Genomic DNA, 12828 nt, shown 5'->3' with positions numbered 1-12828 from the left:
GGATTAACATTCTGCTCCTTGTAACTTAAGCAAATTTCTGCAGCAGGCTTTAATTTCTTCTCAGAAAATGGGATTTTCTTTTCTATTGCATTGTCAGACTGCAGATTTTCTGAGCTTTTATGTTCTGTTTCCCTTATAATATGGAATGCTTTTAACAGTACCCAAGTTCCATCTTGAATGCTTTGCTGCTTAGAAATTTCTTCTACCAGATACCCTAAATCATCTCTTAAGTTCAAAGTTATACATATCTCTAGGCCAGGGGCAAAATGCCACCAGTCTCTTTGCTAAAAGATAACAAGAGTCACCTTTGCTCTAGTTCCCAAAAAGTCCCTCATTTCCATCTGAGACCACCTCAGTCTGGACCTTAATGTCCATATAATTATCAGCATTTTGATCAAAGTCATCCAAACTTTCTCACATTTTTCTGTTTTCTGAGACCTCCAAACTGTTTCAGTGTCTGCCTGTTACCCAGTTCCAAAATTGCTTCCACACTTTTGGGTATCTTTTCAGCAGCACCTCACTCTACTGGTACCAATTTACTGTATTAGTCCATTTTCATGCTGCTGATAAAGACATACCAGAGACTGGGAAATTTACAAAGGAAATAGGTTTAATTGGACTTACAGTTCCACCTGGCTGGGGAAGCCTCACAATCATGGTTGAAGGCAAAGAAGAGCAAGTCACATCTTACGTAGATGGCAGCAGGCAAAGAGAGAGAGCTTGTACAGGGGAATTCCTCTTTTTAAAATCATCAGATCTCATGAGACTTACTCACTTTTATAAGAACAGCACAGGAAAGTTGCCCCATGATTCAATGACTTCTCACCAGGTCCCTCCCACAACACATGGGAATTCAAGATGATATTTGGGTGGGGACACAGCCAAACCATATCAGGAAGGTATGACTGATGATAAGCTTCTTATGGTTTTGAAATAATCCCTTTATGCCACTGGATTAATAGGTCCACATAATCTCTGTGGACCTAACTCCTATGGACAATAGTTTCCTCCTGTATTAGATGAGGACATTGGAATGAATAAATGTAAACACTGCTTGTGGCTTTTAGAATTTGAGTTACTTCTAATCTCTCTCTTTCAGAAAATCCTCACAGGAAAATAGACATATTCTTGTGAAATTCTTAATCTGTGGATGCCTATGATATCCTACTTTATTCCTATTGTTTGTTTAATTATTTATTTTCCCATGTCTCTCTCTCTACATGTTTCACTGGGAGTCTTCTGGTTAAGTATGTTGCATTAACTATATTAGTCTGTTCTCATACTGTTAATAATGATATACCAGAGACTAGGTAATTTATTTATTTAAAGAGATTCAATTCACTCACAGTTCCACATGAGTGGGGAGTCCTCACAATCATGGCAGAAGGTAAATGAGGAGCAAAGTCACTTCTTACATGGTGGTGGGCAAGAGAACGTGTGCAGGGGAACTTCCCATTATAAAATCATCAGGTCTCATGAGACTTACTTACTATCACAAGAACAGCATGGGAAAGACCTGACCCTGTGATTCAATTACCTCCCACCCTGTCCCTCCTACCATGTATGGTGATTTTGGGAGCTACAATTCAAGATAGATTTGGGTGGGCACACAACCAAACCATATCATTCACCCACCATGACTGACTAAAATATGTTGACTGGGCACAAATTCAACTTCCACATTCTTCCTCCTAGAGTTCTGCATCCCCTGAGTTTCTCCTGCCTGTATGAAGCATCTTACCCCTGAAGACTTCTCTCCTCAACTGGACATTCTTAGGCCAATTTTATTCTCATAGATTTCTGCTCTTTAGCAGTAATTAATGACTGATGTCATATAATCCAATAATTTCAACAACAAAAAGGCTTTTGCAAACTTAAATTGGCATGAATATGGACGAACCCAGAACTGTACCCTTCTTGGAAGATGTTGGGATTCTTATATCAAAAAAAATTGAGTATGCAATTGAGAGTGAGAGGGTAGTTTTCTTTTGAATAAAATGAAACACAATATTCAGCCATTTTTAGAAGTTAATATTGGATCAGAAAGTGAGAATTTAGAAAGGTGGGAGTGAAGAAAAAAATTATTATTTCCAAATAAGTTTTGATTGACCTAGGTGCCAAACTATGAAGATGGCTTAGGTTATTTCAGGAACAGAGAGAGAGAGAGAGAGAGAGAGAGAGAGAGAGTGTGTGTGTGTTTGTGTGTGTGTGTGTGTGTTTTAGGGATGGGTGAAGAGAAGAAAGTTGAGCTGTTCTCATAATATGAAGTCAAGCCAGGATCCTTCCTAGAATAGGGCATAGACACACAAATTGTTCTTTCTTTTGAACTTCCATTTTATGACAGTTTTTATACAGCACATACACCATAAGTCTTACTAAGTGTTATTGCCTTCTATGAGCAATACTTTTAGGTTAGGAATGAATTCAGGGTGAGGCTGTGCGAATATCACTATCCTCATCCCTGTGGAGAGAGTGAGTGTCATTGGTGAATCCTAACTGTGCTCACCTTTCCAACTAAAAGAGTCATTGGTAACAGAGGAAGGTACTTGTCAACAGGCTGAGGAAGCAGCTGAGTAAAAGGAGATAATATAGGTGATGTCCTGGGAACATCTCAAAAAATGAATGAAGAAGACCTTAATGAGCAATAGGGTCAGTGAGGTCTCTAGCCCACAGAGGACTCACCACAGGTATAGAAATGCTTAGCCCTTTAGGGATACTTAGAATGAACTCATGGAATTGCAGCAAATTTTGGCTGATGTGTAGCAAACATAACAATAATGTTGTTACTTTTGTTAGCATTTTAAACTAAATCGTAAATATTTTAAAACACTTTAATATTATTTCAATTTAGTTACATAATAAATAGATGGTAGTTATTATTACTTAAATTTTATTTTAGGTTCAGGGATATATGTGCAGGTTTGTTATATAGGTAAATTGCATGTTACAGGGGTTTGACTTACAGATTATTTTGTTACCCAGGTAATAAGCATAGTACCTGATAGGTAGTTTTTTGATCCTCAACTTCCACCTTCCACCCTCAAGTATGCCCTGGTGTCTGTTGTTTCTTTCTTTGTGTCCATATGTACTCAAAGTTTTGTTCTGAATTATAAGTAAGAACATGTGGATTTAGTTTTCTGTTCCTGTGTCAGCTGGCTTAAGATAATGGCCTCCAGCTTCATCCATGTTGCTGAAAAAGACATGCTTTCATTTTTTATGGCTCCCTGCTAATTCTTGGTGTATATATACCGCATTTTTTAATCCAGTGTACCATTGATGAGAATTTAGGTTTATTCCATGTCTTTGCCTTTTTGAATACTGCTGCAATGAACATACACATGCATGTGTCTTTATGGTAGAATAGTTTATAGTCCTTTGGGTATATAATCAATAATGGGATTGCTGGGTCAAATGGTAATTCTGTTTGAGTTCTTTAAGAAATCACCAAACTATTCTCCACAATGGTCAAGATAATTTACACTCCCACCAACAGTGTATAAATGTTCTCTTTTCTCTGAAACCTCACCAGCATCTGTTATTTTTTGCCTTTTAATAATGGCCATTCTGACTGGTGTGAGATGGTAACTCATTGTGATTTTGATTTGCATTTCTCTAATGATTAGTGACATTGAGCATTTTTTCATATGCTTGTTGCCCACGTGTATGTATTTTTTAAATTGCTTGTTCATATCCTTCACCCACTTTTTAATAAATTTTTTTGGGGTTTTTGCTTGTAAATTTGTTTAAGTTCCTTAAGATTCTGGATATAAGACCTTTGTTGGATGCATAGTTTGCAAAAATTTTCTCCATTCTGAAGGTTGTCTGCTTACTCTGTTGGTAGTATCTTTTACTCTGTAGAAGCTAGTTAGTTTAGTTAGGTTTCTAGTTGTCAGTTTTGTTTGTGTGTGGAGGGTGGGGGCTGGGAGACATTAGCTTTTGGCATTTTTGTCATGAAATCTTTGCCAGGTCCTATGTCCAGAATGGTATTTCCTAGGTTATCTTCAAGCATTTTTTTGGTATTAGGTTTTACATTTAATTCTTAATTTATCTTGAGTTGATTCCTGTATAAGGTGTAAGAAAGGGTTCCACTTTCAGTCTTCTGCCTGTGGTTAGCCAGTTATCCCAGCACCACTTATTGAATAGGGAGTCCTTTCCTCATTGCTTGTTTTTGTAGATTTTGGTGAAAATCAGATGGTTATAGATTGGTGGCCCTCTCTTCCATTTCATGGGTCTATGTGCTCATTTTCTTACCAATACCATGCTGTTTTGGTTCTGTAGCCTTGTATAGTTTGAAGGTAGATAGTGTGATGCCTCCAGCTTTGTTCTTTTTCCTTAGGATTGAATTGGCTATTTGGATTCCTTTTGGTTTCATATGAATTTTAAAATAGTTTTTCTTTTCTAGTTTTGTGAAGAATGTCATTGGTAGTGTGAAAGGAATAGCATTGAATCTATAATTGCTTTGAATAGTACAGCCATTTTAACAATGTTGATACTTCCTATTTATGAGAATGGAATGTTTTTCCATTTGTTTGTGTGATCTCTGATTTCTTTGACCAGTGTTTTGTAATTTTTGTTATACAAAATTTTCACCTCGCTGGTTAGCTGGATTCCTAGGTATTTTATACTTTTTGTGGTTATTGTGAATGAGATTACGTTCTTGATTTGGCTTTCAACTTGGATGTTGTTGGTGTCTAGGAATGTTACTGATTTTTGTACATTAATTTTGTATCCTGAAACTCTGCTGAAGTTGTTTATCAGATCAAGCAACTTTTGAGCAGAAGCTATGGGCATTTCTAGGTATAGAATTATATCATTTGCACACAGTGATAGTTGGACTTCCTCTCTTCCAATTTGGAGCCTTTTATTTTTTTCTCTTAGCTAATTGCTCTGGCTAGGATTTCCAGTGCTATGTTGAATAATAGTGATGAAAGAGGGCATCCTTTTTTGTGCCAGTTTTCAGTGGGAGTGCTTCTAGCTTTTGCCCACTGAGTATAATGTTGACTGCGAGTTTGTCATAGATGACACTTATTATTTTGAGGTATGTTCCTTCAATGCCTAATTTGTTGAGGCCTTTTAACATTAAGGGCTGTTGAATTTTATTGAAAGCCTTACTGCATTTATTGAGATAATTCTGTGGTTTTTGGTTTTAGTTATGTTTATGTGGTGAATCACATTGATTGATTTGCGTAGGCTGAACAAACATTGCATCCCAGGAATAAAAGTCTACTTGACTGGGGCAAATTAGCTTTTTGATGTGTTGCTGGATTTAGTTTGCTAGTATTCTCTTGATGATTTTTGCATCTGTGTTTATCAAGGATGTTGGCCTGAAGTTTTATTTTTTTGTTGTGTCTCTGCCATGTTTTGGTATCAAAATGATGCCGGCCTCATAGAATGAGTTACAAAGGAGTTCTCCTCAATTTTTTAGAATAATTTTGGCAGGAATGGTACCAACTCTTTATTATACATCTGGTAGAATTCACCGGTGAATCAATGTGATCCCAGGCTTTTTATTATGGATTCAATTTCAGAACTAAATATTGGTCTGTTGAGGGATTCTATCTCTTCCTGCTTCAATCTCAAAATGTTACGTGTTTCCAGGAATTTATCTATTTCTTCTAGGTTTCTAGCTTGTGTACATAGAGGTGTTCATAATAGTCTCTGAGGTTTTTTATATTTTTGTGGGGTCAGGGGTAAGATCCCTTTTTATCATTTTGGATTGTGGTTATTTAGATATTCTCTCTTCTTTTTTTTATTAGTCTAGTTGATGGTCTATCTATCTTATTAATTCTTCCAAAAAAAAAAAAACCAAGTCCTGGATTCTATGATCTTTTGAATGTTTTTCAATGTCTCAGTTTCCTTCAGTTCAGCTCAGATTTTGGTTATTTCTTGTCTTCTGCTAGCCTGGGGTTGGATTTCTCTTGTTTCTAATCCCTCTAATTGTGATGTTAGGTTTTCAATTTAAGGTGTTTGTAACTTTTCGATGTAGGCATTTAGTGCTATAAACTTCCCTTTTAACATTGCTTTGCTGTGTCCCAGAGATTATCATATGTTGTATCTTTTTTTCACATTAGTTTCAAATACTTTCTTGATTTCTGCCTTATTTTCATTATTTACTCAAAAGTTATTCAGGAGCAGGTTAATTTCCATGTAATTTTATGGTTTTGAGTGATTTTCTTAGCATTGATTACTATTTTTATTGCACTGTGGTATGGTAGCATGGTTGATATGATTTGTTTTCTTTAATTGGCTGATAATTATTTTATGCCTTATTGTGTGCTTAATTTTAGAGTATGTGCCATGTGCAGATAAGAAGAATGTGTATTCTGTTGTTTTTTGGTGGAAAGTTATGCAGATGTCTATTAGGTCCATTTAATCACAAATATCTTTGGTAGTTTTCTGTCTTGATGGTCTGTCTAAAATGTTAGTAGGATATTAAAGTCTGCCTCTATTATTATATGGATATCTAGGTCTTCTTGTAGGTCTCTAAGAACTTGCTTTATGAATCTGGATGCTCCTGCGATGGTGCACATATATTTAAGATAGCGAGGTTTTGTCGTTTAGCCATTGAGCCATTTACCAATATGTAATTCCCTTCTTTATGATTTTTTATCTTTGTTGGTTTAAAGTCTGTTTTGTCTGAAGTTAGAACAGCAACTCCTGCCTTTTTATGGTTTTGATTTGCTTGGTAAATTTTTGTCCATCCCTTTACTTTGTGCCTATGGGTGTCATTGCGTGTGAAATGGATCTCTCAAAGACAGCACACTGTTGAATTTTGCTTCTGTATCTAACTAGCCACTCTGTGTCTTTTAATTGAGACATTTAATCCACTTCCGTTTAAGGTTACTATCGAGATGTGTGCGTTTGATCCTGTCATCATGTTGTTCATTAGTTATTATGCTGACATTTTGTGTTGCTGCTTCATAGTGCCACTGGTCTATGTACTTAAGTATGTTTTTGTAGTAGCTGATAGTGGTCTTTCCTTTCCATATTTAGGTCTCCCTTCAGGATCTCTTGTAGGGCACATCTGGTAGTAACAAATTCCCTCAGAATTTGCTTGTCTGAAAAGGATCTTATTTCTCCTTCACTTACGAAACTTAGTTCAGCTGGGTATGAAATATTTTTGAAAATTCTTTCTTTAAGAATGCTGAATGTAGGCCTCAATCTCTTCTGATTTGTAGAGTTTCTGCTGACAGGTCTGCTATTAGCCTGATGAGGTTCCCTTCGTAGTTGACCTACCCCTTCTCTCTAGCTGCCTTTAACACTTTTTCTTTCATTTTGACCATGGAGAATCTGATGACTGTGTATCTTTGGGATGGTCTTGGGTAGTATTTTGCAAAGATCCTTTCACTTTCTTGAATTTGAATGTTGGTCTCTCTAGTGAGGTTGGAAAAATTTTCATAAATGATATCCTGAAATATCATTTTCCAAGTTGCTTGGTTTCTCTGTCTCTCTTTCAAGGATACTAATAAGCCACATATTTGCTCTGTTTACATAATCCCACATTTCTCAAAGGCCAATTTTTTCATTATTCTTTATTGTTTTTCCTTATTTTTGTCTGAGTTATTTCAGAGATCCAGTTTTCAAGCTCTTAGATTCTTTCTTCAGCTTGGTCAATTATTCTGCTGTTAATACGTATGATTGCATTATGAAATTTTTCTTGTGTCTTTTTCAGTTCTATCAGATCAGTTTGGTTCTTTCTTATAATGGTCATTTTGTATATTATCTCCTGTATTATTTTATTGTAATCCTTAGGTTTCCTGGATTGAGTTTTGACTATCTGCTGTATGTCAATAATCTTCATTCCTACCCATATTTTGAATTCTATTTCTGACATTTCAGCCAATTTAGCCTTGTTAAGAACCATTTCTGTGGAACAAGTGTGGTTGTTTGGAGCTAAAAAGACATGCTGACTTTTTGAGTTGCTAGAGTTCTTGCACTGTTTTTTCTCATTTGTGTGGGCTGATGTATTCTCAATCTTTGACTTTGCTGTCCTTTGGATGGAATTTTTTGCTTTTTTCTTCTTTGATGTTCTTGGGGTTTGATGTGTAAGACAATGTGGATTCAGTTGACTGGCTTCAATTCTAATCCACTTTTGGATCTTGGAGAATCCCTCTCTGATTACTATCTCTATGTATGCATTTCTTTTGGTTGGGTATTCTGTTTCACAGGGCTCCATCAGGCAGAGACAGTTGGCAGACAAGCTATACCTTTGCCAAGTTGGACCTAATCTGCTATCTGTATGCTTCCTGGCAAACATGGGGCTGCACCTGTCTGCTGATTTCAGGTGGAATTGGGACTGCTGTTTTGGAAGATCTAACATGTGTGGCCTATCTGGTTATGAGAGGCAGGGGTGGGTAGAGTTGCTCACCTTGCCATCCGAGTGTTTCAGTGGCAACAAGAGGATGCACTCCCTGGTAAATTCAGGCAGAAATAAGACCAGTGGGCAGAAGCAATAGCAGCTGTGGCTCACCTGGCTACCAGCATGGAGTGGGGTTGAGAATGGGGATAACCTGCCCTGCCATCCAGGTGCTTCCTGGGACAGTGGGATGCTGTGCCCATTAGCTGAGTTACCACAAAAGCAGGAACCTAGACCAGAGACTCTAGCTGGCATTGTCTGCCTTACTACCAGTGGCAGGAATGGGTGGAATGGTGTGCTGTGCAATCCAGGTGTTTTCTGGGACTACAGGAAGCTGTGCCCTCCAGTTGAGTTCTCACAGAAGCAGGACCAATGAGTTGGAAGCTCTAGCAAGCATTGCCTGTCTGGGTGTCAGTGATGGGGATGCCTTGGGTCACCTACCCTGCCATCTGGGTGCTTCCTGGGGATAAGAGGAGGCTGCACCCAATAGCTGAGTTCACACAGAAGCAGGACCACTGGCTCAGAAGCTCTAGCAGGTGCTGCCTGCCTGGCTACCAGTGGTAGGGGCTGGTGGGTTCATGTGCCCTGCCATCTGGACGTTTCCCGGGAAAACAGGAAGCTGCAGCCTCCAGTCGAGGTCACACAGAAGTGGGGCCGCTGGGCCAAAAGCTTTAGCAAACATTGCCTGCCTGGCTACCAGTGGTGGAGGTGGGTGGAGTCATGTGCTCTGCCATCTGGGTGTTTTTGAAGACAACAAGAGGCTGTGCCCTCCAACCAAGTTTACAAAAAACAGGACTGCTGGACTCAAAGTTCTAGCAAGTATTGGCTGCTTGACTGCCAGTGGTGAGGGTTGATGGAGTTGCTGGTTGAATTCAGGCAGAAGCAAGATGGCTGGGCCAGAAATATGCACTAAACCCTGTCTGGTAAGTTAAGGTAGAGCAATCTCACTGCTCCCAGGCACCACAACTGCAGCTTCTACTGGGGCTATGGCACCAGTGCTCTTCCCCTCTGTGCCTCAAGGTTCATAGTGATCTCCTTGGACTAAAGAATTGCCCCGACAAAATGTCCAGGTGGCTCTCTGTCTCATTCTAGAAGCGTGGTATGGAGTTGGGTGGCCAGTGGGTTCTCCTGTTTCCAGTCTTGCACAGGTCCCTGTGGTGAGTGTGAATTGCTCTGAAGGCTCTCACTCACTCACCCTTTCCTGTGTAGGAGAGGTTCCACTGCCTCCACACTGAACCCAGATAGGCTGGCACCCAGCTTTGCTCCTCTCTATTCTCTGTGTTCCCCTGCTGCCTTGATGGATCCCAGTGTTGTTTCTCAGATGATTGGTGCAGGGTTAGTGTTCACCAGGCCCACCCCTCACACTTTTTTTTTTTTCTTTTGAGACAGGGTCTTACTCTGGTACCCAGGCTGGAGTGTAGTAGCATAATCTTGGCTCACTGCAGACTCTGCCTTCCAGGTGCAAGGCATTCTCCTCTTGAGTAGCTGGGATTATAGGTGCCTCCAACCACGCTGGGCAATATTTATATTTTTGTATTTTTAGTAGAGACAGAATTTCACCATGTTGGCCAGGCTGGTCTTGAATCAGAGACCAAGTGATCCATCCACCTTGGCTTCCCGGGCATTAGCCACCATGCCTGGTCTCACCAGCCCTTTTGTTTCCTCTCCAAGAGAGCTGCACAGATGAGCTGCTTCTAGTCTGCCATCTTGGCCCTGCCATTTTGACTCCACCCTCTGGTAGTAATTGTTATAATCGTTTACATGATTCATCAAATTGATGAAAATATTGAGGCTCCTAGAGGGTAGAGTACTTGACAATGTTACACAGCTATTGAGGAGCTGAGCAAGCCCTTATAGGCCAGTTCCTGAAATATAAATTCAATATTGTCTCCTTTGGCAGAGATATTAATAGAGTCCTCAATAATTATTCTACGTCATCTGAGAGCACGAAAATGGACATGAAGCTTCCCCAACAGCCAATTAAATTTCTAGCACAGAAGGATGAAGAAAACTAAACACTGGATAATTTCATAGGGTTGTTCTTTGCATTTTTCTGATAATATATTTCTCCTCAATCCCTTCCTCAAAGGTTCTGAAGTTCAAGTGCTCTGTGGAGGCATAAAAATTAGTGAAATTTAAATCATCAAAGCTAGGTTGGACTCTATTCTAGCACTGAATAGTTTTACTCATTAGAGTTAACTTCAAATGCAAATGACCGATATGCCAATATAGCAGTGACTGGAATAATATATCAGCTTATTTTTACTTAATAGCTTTATATAAATGTAGACCTCTCTATATAAGTTTTTTTCATATCTAGAATTTTCTTCCTTGCTTGCTGCATTTGTAGCTCTCTAGTGACTTGAAACATATGTCTTAAAATTTTATCTCACTGTTTTAGTTTTTCATAAAATTTGGTCTATCTCAACTGGAAATGGAAACTTGGTAAAGATATGTTTTAAATAAGCATAATGTATTAGAACCAAATAAAGGAGTAAAGGTGGGAAAGTGGGTAAGATAGAGGGAAGCAAAGAAGAAAGGAGAAGAAAGAGAAAAAGAAAAGAAAGAAGTGGGTGTTGAAATGAATGGCTTTAGAATACCTACATTCAGGAAACATGGGAGTTGTAATGAGAAGTGTTGGAAAAACACTTTTTAAAACATAGCTCCTAGGCATTTATTTATATTTTGACATGAATACTAAATCATAATTCAAAACTTATGGAAGGGATCTCTAGAAAACTCAGCTCTTCCCTTCACCTAAAATTATCCTCCAATTGGCTGACATGGAATACATTATGACTCTAGTCTATTGAATTGTATCCATAGTCCAATAGGAGTGTCTTCTAAAGTTCTTGGACCAAATTAATTTGGACCACAAGAGTAAAGGAAAACTTTCCAAACCTAACATACTGGGGGAACAAATTTTCCTACCAAACACTTATTTGGGATGCACCTAAATTATTTTAAATTTAAGTTTATATAAAATTTGATGCAACACATAATTATTTACATTCTTACATTGTAGGCAATAGGGATAATGTAACATTAATCCTGAATCATTATTTATCTTCACTTGCAATACAGCAATGCTTTCAGAAGCTCCTGAAATATATAAGCTATACCTCCCTAAGGGAAAGAGCTATATGCAGATTTTTAAATTCTGTTTGACTGTATTTAATATTTTCTCTTCTCTTTCCTATTAGCAGGTATAGTTTTGTAGTATCATTAGTAAATTTTGAACCATTCCATGAGGCATGCTTATTGAGACATGCTTTAGGACGTCTACTTTTGTTCACTCATAAATGATTCAGACTTTTCTTCTTTCCCAGGCTTATTTTCATTCTGTGTGTTCAAAATTACTTGATAACTGAAGTCCAATTTGCTTAAAAAGTCTAGAAGTTAAAAAGTGGAAGGTTGGATCATGATTTCATGGCAGATCAGGTGAATTTTGTCATTGTTACCAATGAGACAAACTTTCACTTCTTTGTCATTCTGTGCCTGACAAGTTGATCACTTCCTTTGTTGCTATATTCTTAATTATCCATTGCCTTTCTCTTTCACAGAAATGTTGAATAGTTTTTTATCCAGCCAACTCTTGATTAAAAGTCATTAACGTATGTTTAATGAATAACACACTATCCGAGTTTAATTAAGTTTTAAAACACACCTGTTTGCAAACTTATGTAGGAGAAAGTATTTTGTCAGTAGGAGAGGAGAATGCCTGTGTGTACTTGGAAACAGATGGCTTGGTGGCATAACTTAATTCTGAATTTAATGTTAAGTTTTGATTAATTAAAGGAGTGTTGTTTGGATAATAAATTATTCCTCTCAAATTATAGGTTAAGGTTTGAAACAGCTTGCTGATCATTTGTCTTTTCAAAGTACAGAGTTGTTAAGATCCAAATTAACTGCCATATGCTGGATTTCTTTGTTTTGAAAGTGTTAAAAATGTATTTCTGTAGATAAATGGTCTGGTCGAGGACTCTGGGGGAGTTAGCCAATGTTATTTGAGGATGTTCGTGCTCTGTCATCTATCTCAGAAGAAAAGAATGATCCTGTTACAATAGGGTGACAACCAGGGACATACTAATAAAAAAAAGCAGTGTAGGTTCTATAAGGAATCTTTTCTCTGGTTATCTGTAGGGTGAATGATAGTCACAGGAACAATGGTAAATCAAGCACCAAGTTCTTGATAGGGTGGTAAATAATCAATTCCATCTGCTCCTTAGGATGAACTGGGTTACTACTGTCACAATTTAGCATCATTTTCTGCTCTACATCTTCACACCTGGATCAGATTGTTTCCCATTTCCACTGATAGCTTGACACCATTGAAGCGACAGTGAGACACTTGCTACAAATAGCACCAGACTCGGAGAATGGCAGAAGGATTAGGAGTTTGTATATTCTTCTAAATCAGTCTGTATATATAGGTTTCCCATTCATTTCTAGGAAATGGAGACATCAAAATT

This window comes from Piliocolobus tephrosceles, chromosome 18 (genome assembly GCF_002776525.5).
Source record: "Piliocolobus tephrosceles isolate RC106 chromosome 18, ASM277652v3, whole genome shotgun sequence".
NCBI classification, from domain to species: Eukaryota; Metazoa; Chordata; class Mammalia; order Primates; family Cercopithecidae; genus Piliocolobus; species Piliocolobus tephrosceles.
This window is presented reverse-complemented; position numbering follows the sequence as displayed.